This window comes from Heteronotia binoei, chromosome 4, assembly GCF_032191835.1.
Source record: "Heteronotia binoei isolate CCM8104 ecotype False Entrance Well chromosome 4, APGP_CSIRO_Hbin_v1, whole genome shotgun sequence".
Taxonomy (NCBI): domain Eukaryota; kingdom Metazoa; phylum Chordata; class Lepidosauria; order Squamata; family Gekkonidae; genus Heteronotia; species Heteronotia binoei.
In genome coordinates this window covers 52,713,484-52,727,494 of record NC_083226.1, presented here as the reverse complement: position 1 = coordinate 52,727,494, position 14,011 = coordinate 52,713,484, and the positions used below count along the sequence as shown (strand labels likewise).

At 41.8% G+C, this 14,011-nt stretch overlaps 1 protein-coding gene and 2 non-coding genes across 12 annotated transcripts in view; 1 reads left to right on the top strand and 2 right to left on the bottom strand.

Annotated features, from left to right (window-relative positions):
- NFIB (nuclear factor I B) overlaps nt 1–14,011 on the bottom strand; it is a 407,796-nt gene that overhangs the window by 321,463 nt on the left and 72,322 nt on the right. The window lies entirely within an intron of this gene.
- Nucleotides 9,541–9,612, top strand: TRNAH-GUG (transfer RNA histidin (anticodon GUG)). Its single transcript has one exon. It is a non-coding gene; the product is annotated as a tRNA-His (tRNA).
- TRNAH-GUG (transfer RNA histidin (anticodon GUG)) lies at nt 10,346–10,417 on the bottom strand. Its single transcript has one exon. It is a non-coding gene; the product is annotated as a tRNA-His (tRNA).

Here is a 14,011-nt window from a genome sequence, read left to right as displayed (position 1 = left end):
TTGGGAGTCCTGGAACCCTTTGCCCTAGGCTGGTGTTGTGTGCCCTGAAACTTGGGGTGTTTTCGCACTGACCTTACTCCGGAGCGACGTCCCTCTTCACCCCGCAGCGTCTGCGCGGATTTCGCACCAATTGCTCCACAGAACCCGGAAGAACCGCAAGGTCCCGCGGCTTTTGTGTCGCAAATGTAAACTGGTTTTTTGGAGCATAGCAGGAGCAAGATGTAGACTGTGATTCTCTGCTTCTCTAGGGAGAAGATAGCATTTTTGCAAACATGTCTAGAGAGTGTTTCGACGAGTTTGTCTGCTGTATAGCCAGTACTACTGTGTCTTCTTTCTGGATCTATCAGGCTGCAGAATGTAGAATGTAGAAATTATCTATGACATTTGTTCCCAAAGGGGATATTGGTAGCGGCCCATGCAGGCTTGGTAGTTTGTATTCTTCATTCCTAGGACCTCTGTGGAGTAAAACGTATGACCAAAGGAATCAAATTTCTTTCCTTCCTTGTCAGTGGGTGTTGAGTGCAAGCATCTGCTCTTAGACGCCAAGGTCACTACTCCAGAATAGAATTGGGTGGCAAAAGAGGAATTCTGCTCTGGGTTCATGGACCCAATACATGTGGTCCAGTCTTCTTGAGGAGATGAGTATTGAGGCAGGCTTATTCCAGGGTGATTTGGCTGCTCTGAAGCATGATGTTAGGTAGGGTTATTGCCACTGAAGCATCAAGTTGTACTATGTCAAAGACTGAGTCAGTGCTTGTTGGCTGTGGCTGGATGATCAATAAGACCAAGGTGTGTGACATTTGCTTTATCAAGTCCTCATATGACTTCAGATCCTTTGATGGGGAAATGGAACCATCATCTGTTACTTGTGTTGGTGGTGATGGGTCTGTTTTAGAATTTAGATGTTCCAGATCTTCTGTCAATCTCTCTCCCTGAAAAGTTATCTGACTCACCAGTGTCAGAGGCAGAAAAAACTGGAGAGTTTGATTGCCAGTTGATGGAGGGGCTGTTGGTACTTGTGCTGTCGGTATTGCGGTCAGCAGTGGTTCTGCTGAATTTACATTTGGTGTGCTTGGTCAGCTGGTCCATCAGTTTTGAGGACCTTCAGACTGAGGCTGAGGTCGAGGCTGATGGCGTCTTGTGCAGCAATCGTGATCAATGGGAATTCCAGGAGTGCTGCTCTCAGTCAGGGGGTCCCCAGAAGGTAGCCATGGAAGGGTGGCATGTAATAGATAAGCACTGTATAAATATTGAATCTGGCACTGGTCCCAAGATATGGGAGGGGCACAACTGGAGCCTGAAACAGCCTCATTGATGTGTGCCATTGGTGTCAGTGTCCAGGGGACCATTGGCTGGGATAACCCTCTGTATCCTGTGGTGGCTGGCATCAAAGTTCAGTGCTGATAATCTATTTGGATGGGGAAACATCCCTGCTGAAAGATCCCGAACAAGGGAACTTTGGAGAGGACCTTTGTGTAAGGTTGATCTCCTCCACTTCAGATGCCAAGGATTGTAACATTTGAGTAGGTGGAATATTCAATGGCAATTTCAGCACCAGTTGCAGTGCTGTGGTCTCCAATGGTTCCGATGCCAATAGCTTAGTGGGGGCAGTGTATTTATGGCTCAAGGAGCCATGGCGGGGGCTCTTAGGCTTGTGCTGTGAGCCTGAATTAGAATGAGCCACCTTTTCTGCTTTTGCATCCTTGTCCTCCCTGAGTTGTTTGGACTCCAACTTCAAAGATCAGCTGGTCCTTTTTGATGTTGAGGGCCCAGTGTTAGAATGCATCAGTAATGGTGGTGACAAAGTCTGACCCAAGGGCTATGCAGTTGATGCCAATGTGGAGGATCCCAGTTGGAGTGATGAGGTCGATGCCATCGGTGCAGGAAGCAGGGCAGATTCTAGGATAGCTGCTTGAAGACTTCCCGCTCTGTTTTTCTGAGTTTGCTTGGAAAATTTAGCACAATGGATGCAGGAGTCCATCTGGTGGCTTTCTCCCAGGCAGAGAGAGTGACTGTCCGGAGGGGTGAGCTTCCTCCCACACTGGCTGCACCATTTGAAAAATCCTCACAACTTTTCCATAAGAAAAGTCGTAGAAGAAGATGAGAACATTTGAAGAAATAAGCCTTTTTATTTTCTAGACTCTGGAGAAAACGAGGCGAAGAAAGGACTGAGCCAAAATTTGAAGAAAGTACAGCCCCATGGATGTGCACAGTGGGAGTTCTTGTGCATGTCGTGGGGGCTGGACTTGGGAAAAGTTGTACTGAGCTGTTGTAAGGCACCGATTAGAGTCAGTGCAGGTGCCTTTTCCCACAATGAAGTAGATCAATAGAAGTTTAACCAGATTTAGGTAAAACTGGGAAGCAGCCTTGGAAAGGCTGTGACTGTTATTCCTTAGAACCTGGTATGGAATTATAATTTCAGCTTTCTCCCTTAAGATTCTGCTTTTATATCTGCAAGTACACAGGTATAACAAAAGCAAGGAATTTCTTAACATTCTGCATCAAATTACACATTACATATTTGCACTGTTTCATAGATGTATCTCATAGTTATAGTCTGATCCAGCAGGCTTCTTACATTCTTCATCCAAAGCCATACACTAACATTTTCCTCCTAATAGAACGAAGTCTGAGTTCAGTGGCACCTTTAATATCTCTGTTAAGCTCTGGGTTCTTATCTCACTACATGTGCTTAGTCACTCAGTTCTCACTTATACCCAGAATTAAACGTTGATGGTCTTTAAGGTGCCACTGGATTCAAACTTAATTTTTGCATCTGTTCTTAAGTCTTTTATTATCTGTATGTTAATTTGCTGCTATTCACAGACCTTACTAACTGCATTATTCCAATCTTAGCTGTACTTTTACATCTTGACTCTAATTAATGGCAACTTCCTGGCAACTAAACCCCATCCCCACCTATATTTAACATTTGAGGAAATTTGTTTCAATGTATTTTAAGTGTGTGCTCTACACATCAGAAGTCTCTCAGTTCTTGTTTATTTTCAGAAATGAACTCTGTTGGTCTTAGAGGTACCATGGGACACAAACCCAAACTTAATTCTCACATCTATTTGTTAACTCTTATATTTGTATGCTAATTTGCTGCTATTCACTGGTTTTAACAACTGTTTTAATCCAATCTCAGATATACTTATTGCCCAGTTACTTATGCACCTTGACTCTAACTAGCACTTCCTGGCAACTAACCCCCACCCCACCCCTTTCTCTACTTATATGTAAGGCTTGAGGAAAACTGTTTCTGTGTATCTGATGAAGTGGGCATGCACACAAACATTTATACCCAGAACCTTGCTTTTTGTGTGTGTGCTTGTTGTGGGGGGAGAAGATACAGGAGATTACAAGCCGCTCTGAGTCCCTGATTCAGAAATGGGTGGGGCATAAATCTGCAGTCGTCTTCTTCTTCTTTGTTGGTCTTAAAAGTGCCACTGGACTTTGTTCTGTTGCTTCTGACCAAAAAGGCTACTCACCTGAATCTATTTTTCCCCCCATGGTGCTTTGTATGACTTAGAACCAGGGTCCAGCAGTGCTGGGCCTAGGACCTGTGAAGTCATTAAAAAAAAAGAACAACAAAATTTTTCCAACTATGAGTATGGGTCCTGCTACAAACACTCATATATCTGGGATAGGATGACCTTTGAAGCCATGTCTTCCAAGCTTCTGAATCTGCCCTTGGGATGTCAGAGAGAGATTGCCAACTCCAACATGGGAAATTCTTGGAAAACTCAGGAGGTAGAGCCTGGGTAGCAGTCTATAATATAGAGTCCTCTCTTCAAAGCAGTTGTGAACTGATCACTGGAAATCAGTTTTCATTCCAGGGGATCTCCAGGCCCTATCTGGAGGTTGGCCATTCAGCCAAGCACATTCATAGGAAGTACAGGGAAAAGAGAGAACTGCAAGAAAATTATCCAGGACTCCAAGAACCTTCTCAATGTGAATGGGTCAGAGGGAGCTTCAACTTGAGAAATAATGGATATCAGTTGTCTTCTTCCTGAACTTTGCATAACCAGTGACTCAACAGGAGTCTAGTCAGGCAGCTTGAGATCCACTCAGCATCTCCTCATTTTGAAAGAAGGCACAGTCTATAACACCATATTTACTTTCTCACCAGCCACTGATCAAGCAGTCTCATTGTGACTGTATTATTAGAACAGCATGGATGTGAAAAAGCCCCTGAGCTGCTCAAATGTGATTTCAATACAGTGATAAAAATGGATCATGTGAACTGCCCAACAAAGTCTTGGTTTGCTTGATTCACTTATCCTCTAGTGCTTCAAGGTATGATTGATTTACATGCAAGATGATTTAGTATTATTAATTTAAAACAGATGGCTATGATTGTAGCTGTCCATGGGTATGAATCAGATCTATGTATAAAGAACAGGATTTCCAGCCAAGGTGGAACGATGGTTTGCTTTGATCCTACGTGCCTGTCACTGAGAGATGTGCCATCTCTAATCCAGCTTTGAGCTGGATTAATTTTCAAAAATAAAAAATACAGCTTCCAGGTCATGAACGAATCATGCTATTTATTTTTTGGCATTTTTATACCTAGCAGACTAAAAATGAGTTAGAGAGAACTGGCATTCAAAGACAATCTCTATTCCCAGTTACATTCTCCATAAAATAATAGAAAAGAGAGCTTTTGCATCTTGGATGAATAACAGCAGAAATGGATTTCAGACAAGGAAGTAAAATCAGTTTTGGTGGATTTCCAGAGGCTTACAAATGTTGGCAACATAAATTTATTAAGGGGATTTATGCTTTGCCTTTTTACTAAAGAAAGGCGGCTTGCAAGTGAAAATTTAAAAACACGTAGGCCCGCTTGCAATAGAAATAATTTAAAGAATATTCAAGAAATCAGAATCCCAGGTCCCTATGCTTGTATCAAAGCTGTAAATCTTTAACAGCACATTTACACTGTAGAATTAAGAAAATTATATATTTCTGATATAACCCAGTTCCTGTGATCCTAGAAGAGGGTGGAAGGAAAAGGCTCTGATGCTGAATTTGGGTTTGTTACTTGACTTGATGGTACCAAGTCATCCTCAGTGACAGTGCTTCAGGGCAAATGCAGTTTCCTGGTAAATTGCTTCCTTGGTAGAACAAGATGGTGCTGTGCACTTCACTAGTTTTTTTATCCTTTCTTCAAGGCTGGGGAAGGAGCTTGCCTCCAGCCCCCTGTAGTTTACTGGCCCTTGGCCTAATGAGATTTCTTTACTTGCTGCTTTACTTGCCACTCTTCCACCCAATTAGGGCTCTCAAGACAGCAAATCATTAAGACATTAAAATCACCTTTAAATATATATAACAGCAGTTAAAACATAAACAGGAAGGATTATATGGGAATGGCAAATGAAACAAAAAGTCTTCAACTGATGGTAGAAGACAATAATGGAAGAGGGACAATTCTGTACAATTCTGTCTTCCGGACAGTCTTCGAGAGCAACATATGAAAAGCATACTGCAGTAATCTAATCTAGCTGCCAAGATATCGGCCACACTGGCCAGATCTTTTCTGTCCAGGAAAGACTAAAGCTAGTGGAAGTTGCTCCCTACTACTAGTTGATCACTACTAGTGTATCACTGATTCCTGATATTGTAAGGAAGAAATCCCTCAGATATATGCTAAAAGTAGATAACTTGTATTATAAATTGGGAACTTTTTTTTTAGGCAAATACATACAGCTGGGATGCTCTGGGAGATGACTTTAGCATGGCTATAGGACATATTTTATATGGAAATGAAGATCCTGCAAAAAAACAAACACACACACCTATAGTCAAACAGGCTCAAATTATGGTAATCTGATTTCTACCAGCCGTAGGACAAAGCCAAATTTTCCAGGCAAGTGCTGGGGGTGGTTTGATATGCAAATTCATACCATTAATAGTTCTACCATTAATAGCATTGTTCAGTTGTTATATATAAGAACAACTAATGGACAAAAGGGGGGAGAGGCTGCCTGGTATACTGGTAAAGAAGTCATTCCATGACTTAGTGCAGGTGGGTTTGATGAAAAGTAGAAAACAAAAGGGAAGTTCTTACTGCTTTCATTAAGGTTCTGCATTGAAGCGAAAATGTGGTTGAAATAAAAGTCCATTTTATTCAATCAGGAGTGTCCTCCTGAGTGAGGATTTGAACCTGGGTTCCCAAGGTCTAGTCCAGGGGTCCCCAACCCTGGGGCCATGAACCTGTTTCCAACAGGGCCACACTTCGCTGTTCCCCCGCTCTCCCGTGCAGCCTCACCGCCCCCTCCACGGCGCCTCCTCCCCCCCATTTTCACCATTTAAAGGATGGAGAAGGGGCCATGAAGAGCTTTCCAGGCCAACCCCCCCCCCCCCGCTGATACCTGATGGGCAGGGGAAATGGCGGCAGTAAGTGGCAAGGGCAGCGTCACTCTTTCAGTAGGTCACTCACCACTGCTGCTGCAGTTTTCCCTACCGATCAGGTAATTGTGGGGGGGATTGGGTTGGGAAGCATTTCAGGGCCCCTTCCCTGGCCTTTAATTGGTGAGAAAATGGGAGGAGGAGGAGGTGTCACAGAGGGGTGGGGGGTGGCCGAATTGGGTGCCCCCACCCTGCCGGCCCTGGGGCCACAGTGGGCCAGCTGACCCTGGGGCCGGTCCCTGGGGCCAAAAGATTGGGTGCCACTGGTCTAGTCTAACCACTGCACTGCCTCTATACTTCACATCTAGTTTGCTGGGCATAGGGCTGCCAATCCCAAGGTGGGGCAGGGGATCCCTCGGTTTGGAGGCCCTCTCCCTACTTCAGGGTCATCAGAAAGCAGGGTGAGGAAAGGGGAATGTCTGCTGGGTACTCCTTTATTTCCTATGGAGGCCGATTCCCATAGGAAATAATGGAGAATTGATCCACGAGTATCTGGGGCTCTGGCATGAGTGTTTTTTGAGGTAGATGCACCCAATTTTCAGTATAGCATCCAGTGCCTCTCCCCAAAGTTCCATCCAAGCTTCAAAAATATTGGACCAGGGGGTCCAATTCTATGAGCCCCTCAAAAAGGTGCCCCTATCCTTCATTATTTCCTAGGGAAGGAAGACATTTAAAAGGTGTGCAGTTCCTTTAAATGTGAGGGACAGAACTCCCTTTGGAGTTCAATTATGCTTGTCACTCCCTTGCTCCTGGCTCCACCCCCAAAGTCCCCTTTACTTTCTTCAATCAATCATTCAATCAACATTTTATTTATATCCCACCCTCCCCGCCGAAGTAGGCTCAGGGCGGCTAACAACATCAAATACAGTAAATTATACAATAAATATTTTAAAACAGTAGCTAATTTTAAACAGTCTGATTTAAAATTTTCTAAAATTTCTTCCCTTGCCTTCTTTTCATTATAGCCACATCAATAACTTATCCATTCCTCCATTTCTGGATTTGGACTTGGCAACCCTAGCTGGGCAGGGAAGCAAGTTTTGCCTTTTCCTGCGTATTCTGCCATTCTGGGAACTTAGCTATTTTCTTCTTTTATTCCTTAGCCCTACAGTTCTCTCAGTAATCTTCCTTACTCCATGCCATTTGCAGTGAGTCTCACAGATCAGATGAAAAGCAGGGTATATTTGTAATTAATATAATTAGTTAAATAATGTAGACTGGCTTATGGCACTGCCAAGTGGAGCTGGAAGTATACCAGCTGGGCTTAGGAAGGGGTCTGCTCCTCTCTGGTTCTTCCAGTTCTTCATGTTTTTACCTCACATTTTTAATGCTTCCTTTCTTTTCTAGTTTATATTTCCATCAAGATATCTAATTCTCAACATGGCTCCATATGTGGATACTTAACCTGAAGATGAAAGCCGTAAACAGACAAGACAGATCTTTCTCAAACCTGAGAAAAGACCCAAGTTTGTGGAAAAATCTAAATTTAAAAACATGAGGAGTAGAAAGAGCAACATAAGAGAAGCACCACTTGTACCTTTAAGAACTGAATGACTTCTGAGATCTCAATGGTCATTGTGGGGGCTGCTGGCAAACACAACAATATCGACAGCCTTAAAGCCTTAGTGTTTATCAATAAAAGACAGGGGGCGGAGGCAGAGCCCTTTCTAAGCCTGCTTTGGCCTTTAAGGGAGAACTCAGGGACCAGGCCTGGCAGCAATCACTAGCAGGCCTGGCTGCTCACTACTTGTGTGATGGTTAGAATTTCACACTTGTAACTGGGGGACTCAGGTTCAAATCCTCTCTCTGCCATGGAAACTACCTGGATAATTTTGGGACAGCACACGCTCTCAGCCAACCCCACCCAAAACCCATCATACACAACTATAGGTTCCCGGCTGGCCTAACAACCCCTGATTGGCCTCCTTCCAGAATCCAGGTGGCTATTGTTATGGAGCCTCAAGCTCAGTCAAGTCCCTGCCTGACCCTAAGGCCAAGTTCCAGTCTCAATACATAACACTAACCTAACTCACAGGGTTGTTGGCAGGACAGAAAACGGAGGACAGAAGAACAATGTTAGCTGCCTTGGGCCCCCACTGGGAAGAACGGTGGCGTATAAATGAAATAAACAATAAATATAACTGAGAGGAGGGGCAGATAAACGATAGGTTGGCTGGGGAATGGGTAGGAGAAAAGCAGGTAAAGGGGAAAGGATATGGGGGCTGACAGGAGTAAATAAAGAAGAAATAGTGGGGTAGTGAATTCAGAGGAAAATGAGATGCCCCCACAAGTCCCTGCAGGTCCTCCACTTTCTAATTCTGGCATTCTCGCCGCATAAAATTCTCCTTCCATGCCATGCTCTCCTTCTCCACTTGACCATTATTTACTTTATACATAAGGGTGTTTTGTTATGGTTGCTTTCTTCTCACACACTCTACTTCAACATAAACCCCCTTTTTTCTTCTTTACCTTGTTTTCTCCTTTATTCCTTTTTGTTGCCACTTTCCTAAGCAACAGCTGAGCTAAAACAGTACTTTGAGTTTCAACTTTATCACTGCTGAAAAGCACCTCCATTTTCTAGCATGCTCCCTCAAAATGACATCTATTTTTCATCTAATTCTTGGACACTCAGTACAACACAAACAGAACTATGGAACTGCTTGTGATTAATACATTTAGAGTTGAAGAATATATGTAGGTCAATTACTTATACATCCCCCATTTATTTTAAAAAAAATTGAGGATAACAGAAACTGAACCAGTTTGTTTTTTATTTTTAAAAAACCATTATGCTTTTGTTTTGTACAGTGTATTCCATGTTAGGAGCCAATATTTTTATCTCGTCATTATGAAGGGGATAATAAAGTGATGATCAGACTAATTTCTCCTCCTGTAAGATTGCATGCAAAAGAATAAAAATGCCTGAGGAACAGCCATATCTGCCTGTTGCAGCAAAAAATAAACAGAAAAGTATGAATTTCTAAATACTTGCAAAAGGTTGTTTCACAGAAATGCAGTTGATCACAAAAACCATAACAACCAGTAAGTGACACTAGATGGCAATAGTCCCATAGCTCTGCTAGAGCAGATTACGGAGCAAGCTGTACTCAATAGCTCCTCCAGTAGCTTGCCGTGATCGTATAGTGGTTAGTACTCTGCGTTGTGGCCGCAGCAACCTCGGTTCGAATCCGAGTCACGGCAAAAGAGGAGCAATTTTATCTTTCCTTTCCTTAAAAAAAGTTAAGTTACCTCCTTTTATTGAACTCACTGAATGTCATTGCCAGAATTTCTTCAAAACTCTGTCCAGTGCAGGAAGTCTACTTTTGGGCATCAGCGCAATGTAGGCAAGCAGGCATTTAAAGCAAGATGCTTATCTCTGAGATTTGGGGTGGGCATGGTGTACCATCAATGACACAAGATATCCGTCTCGCACATATCATATGTGCTGGATGAGGAGCATTGTCAATGCTGAAAAACCCCACAGATTTTTATGTATAGGTCACATGTAGCTAGCCTTGTAGCTAAGTTCAATCTATATACAAAAACAAAGGGATACACACTGGAAAACATTTTTTCCTCTTCCAAGATTTCAAAAGTCCATGAAAACATAATGCTCATACCATACCTCTCCTTTTGTAACTTAAGCACATCCAGCTTCATTAAAATGTTTTAATTACATATCCTACAGACTTCAGCGATTGATTCAGAAATCAATATCATAATAAAGCTATATGATTTAAATTCTAAATAAATAATAAATGCATAATAAAAATCTACAATCGACAATTAAATGAAGAAACTACTGCAATGAGATTATTCAGCAATTAATATCTCCTGTTATTTGTACAAGTTTGTTTTCGCATCAACTGTTTTAAATATGAGAACCTCATTGTAAAGAACTGAAATTTAAGTTAAAACAAAATAAGTCCCTTCCTGCCGTGACTCGGATTCGAACCGAGGTTGCTGCGGCCACAACGCAGAGTACTAACCACTATACGATCACGGCGTGCTATCAAGGAACTGAGAGATATGTGGCTTTTTTTCCCTTCTAGACTAAATGACAACATCTGTACAATTACTGCCACCTACTGGCCAACGCACAAAAATATAAAATCTGCTTTGTCACAGCTTGAAGTTTTTTTGATCCACCCCCAAGGAACTAAAAGCCATTTAAGCTTACATTAGGCAGTTTTACATTTTCCTCTTCTGTATAATAAATGATAACTAACCGCTTTGGAGAAAAAACAGCCTCCTTGAGAATAATTTATCATTCTGTAGAGGAGGAGCTATATCAAACATTCTTCTGTAAAAAAAAAAAAAAATAGGGTTGTCATGGCTTGCATGAGAATTGTCCATACATACAGCAGTTTAACCTAAAATGAATTGGGGGGAAATTTTCTTCCCACACAAATTCCCATAAAAGTAAGATTTTGTTCCTACAAAAGAACTTCAAAAGGAATTTTTCATGGTAGATAGTGATTATGCCAGCTCCTCCTCCAACAAAATAATTGGATAACAAAGTTTAATAACTGGGCAAGCAGAGAATCTTTCCAGAGTGGAAACAGTCATCTCTGATAAATGAAAAAGGAGACCAGAGCAGGACACAAAAGTCAGACTTGTTCCTTTTTGCATCTTAAGGTCAATTTCCACTTCAGCTAAGTTTTTCTCTGTAAGTTTCTCTCTCTCTTTTTCTGATATACATGTTAATAACAGCCCAAAATTTCACAATGACGGGTAATCACTATTTCCCATTTAAAAAGTTTTGATAGCAATATGTCAGTTTTACTACATACATACGTTTCAAAAGAGAAAATGTACCCTTGAAAAATAAAGAATTATGCAGAACAGATGTCACAAGCTGCCAGGAAACAGGCTGAATATCACTCAAAGATTCTAACAGAGGTCTCTTCATACTTTTTTTTTTTAAAAAAAAACACAGATTTGCACTCATTAGACAACTGCAATGAAGTGAAACAATAGCATTTTATTAAAATAAATGATACCCTTCAATTTTCTTTTGTGTAGCATCAATCATGTGAAAATATCAAACAATGCTGCAGCAATTAAGGTTATTTTGATAACCGCTGTACCTTGAAAGCACAGCTGAAGGTATAAATTTCACAGCTGGACCTTGTAATGCATTCAGACACATTTCACTCAAACCAATTAGAGCCCTCAGTTAAATATGTTGTACAAGCATGACTGTCAGTCATAACGTATCACAGAGACAGCATTCGGCATTAACATACCTCTAGAGCCATGTGGGACTCCACCACAAATTGTGCATGTCCTGACAGCAATCAACCATTTTTTAAGATTTAGTCTTAAGCCTAATTTAGGCTAAGCAAAAGAATTAAAGATATACCTGTTAGAAAGATACAAGAGATTAAAGAGATACACCCAGAAGAAATCATTTAGGTAGGCCAAGTCTACTAATCTGTTCAGCCCAGCATCTATTCAAGAATATCTCATCTATTGCAGGAATGGAACATTTTCCCAATGCATGATACATCTGTGGCAGAAAGGCCTTCTTGGTCCCTTTTTGGTACAATGTCTACTATAAAAATGCATCCACAGGAGCAGCTAAGAAAACTATGCACAGTCCTTAGCTTTGTAAATGTGCCTGCTCAAGAGTTAATCCTAATAAAGGAGGATTATAATATAAAATTTTATCTTTTCCATTGATCTGGAAAGCATTTGTTTGAGCGATTTGTCAAATGCAAATGGCCATCTCTTGTCTAAACTGTTATCCTTCTATTAGTAGCCAATCCTTGCTTTTGAAATAATAACTCTACAAGGCTAGACTCTTTAATCTTACAAGGAATACAGCTGGAGAACCTCTTTAGTAGATTAAGTGAAGCCTACTCCCAAAGGGCATACTATCCATGCCCACATGTCCATAAGAGTTTTGTTTACAGTGGCTGATCTTAAATTGGTGTCTTAATTTGCTCTGTCTGGCTCCAATAAGTTTAAAGGAACAAACCCCAGAAGCTAAACCACATCCATTTTTAGGAGTTACTTGAAATAAACAGGCTTGTGCCAATGGCAGATCTGTTCAGACCTTGAACTTTTTACCCATCTGTCCACCTGAAAATGTGTACAACTGCTTACTAACTAGTTGGCAGTAGTGCTGGCCCCATTCAAGCCTTTATATAATTATGCACCTAACCCTACCCCTAACCTTAAACCTATCCCACCCCTAATGCTTAACCCTACCCTAACCTGAATCCAAATACAAACTTGAAACAGAACCCTAAGCCAATCCTAACCATGACCATACCCTAATTATTTGTGTTTTTTGTTTTATTAGTACAAAATGTCCCTATATTTCAGTGCTAGAACTGAAATAAAACTGCAAGTTGTTCCAAAAATCAGCTGACATATAACCTACTGTTACATAATGTAACAGAGGAGGGCATATAAAGTAGTGAAGACATCTGCTTCAAGATCCAACCACTACTTGAAAGTATATACAAATGGTGCTACTATAATATGTATGAGGAGATGGGGAAACAACTGGAGGAGGAGGAAGAGTCTAAGAGCAGTTTACAGTTTCATTCCCATCCTCTCCCCACAAAAGACACCCTCTGAGGTAGTGGGGCTGAGAGCTCTGAGAGAACTGTTCTTGAGAGAACAGCTTTCAGAGAACTGTGATTCTAACCTAGAGAAGTGGGTTTGATTCCCCACTCCTTCGCATGCAGCCAGCTTGGTGATCTTGGGTCACTCACAGTTCAGGTTAGGGGTAGGCAGCATTTTTATTGGGCTATGCCACCAGCCAGCCAGTGCCAGCAGCTTGCAGGGCTGCTGCTCCTTGTCCCAGTCTGACACACCCTGCAGCCAGCAGATAACAGTGGGCACTGTCTGCCCTATCGTCACTGCCTTGTCCTCTTTCAGCTGTTTGGGTATGGATTAAGGTCTGATTAGAGGTAGAGTTAGGGTTTCAGTTAGGGTTTGGGTTTGGATTAGGGTTTTGGTTAAAGAGAGCTTAGAGGTGGGGTTAGAATTTGGATTTGGATTCAGGTTGGGGTTAGGGTTCCAGTTTGTGTTCACACTTGGGTTAGGGTTCAGGTTAAGATTCAGGTTAGGGTATGGTCATGGTTAGGATTGGCTTAGGGTTCTGTTTCAAGTTTGTATTTGGATTCAGGTTAGGGTAAGGTTAAGTGTTAGAGGTGGGGTAGGTTTAAGGTTAGGGGTAGGGTTAGGTGCATGTTTAGGGCAACAGTGTTTAGGTTAGGGTTAGAGTTTGGTTTCAGGTTTATGGTACAGGATAGGGATAGTTTTAGGATTTGGGTTCATTTTAGAGTTTGGGTTGCAGCTTGGTTTGGGGCAAGGATAGGATTAGGGTTCAGATTAGCATTAGGGTTTATTCCAATTCTGATTAGGATTAGAGGTAGGGTGTTGGGGAGATGTAGGGGTAGGTCTAGGGTTCATGTTTCATTTAGCTTTAGATTAAGAGTCAGGTCAAAGGTCAGGTTAGGATTCAATTATGGGTTAGGGTTTGGGTTAGGTTTAGGGGTAAGGGTAGAATTAAGGTTATATTTAGGGTTAGGATGTCCTTCCATTACCCATGGCAATTTCCCCCCTTTTTTTCTCCTACTGA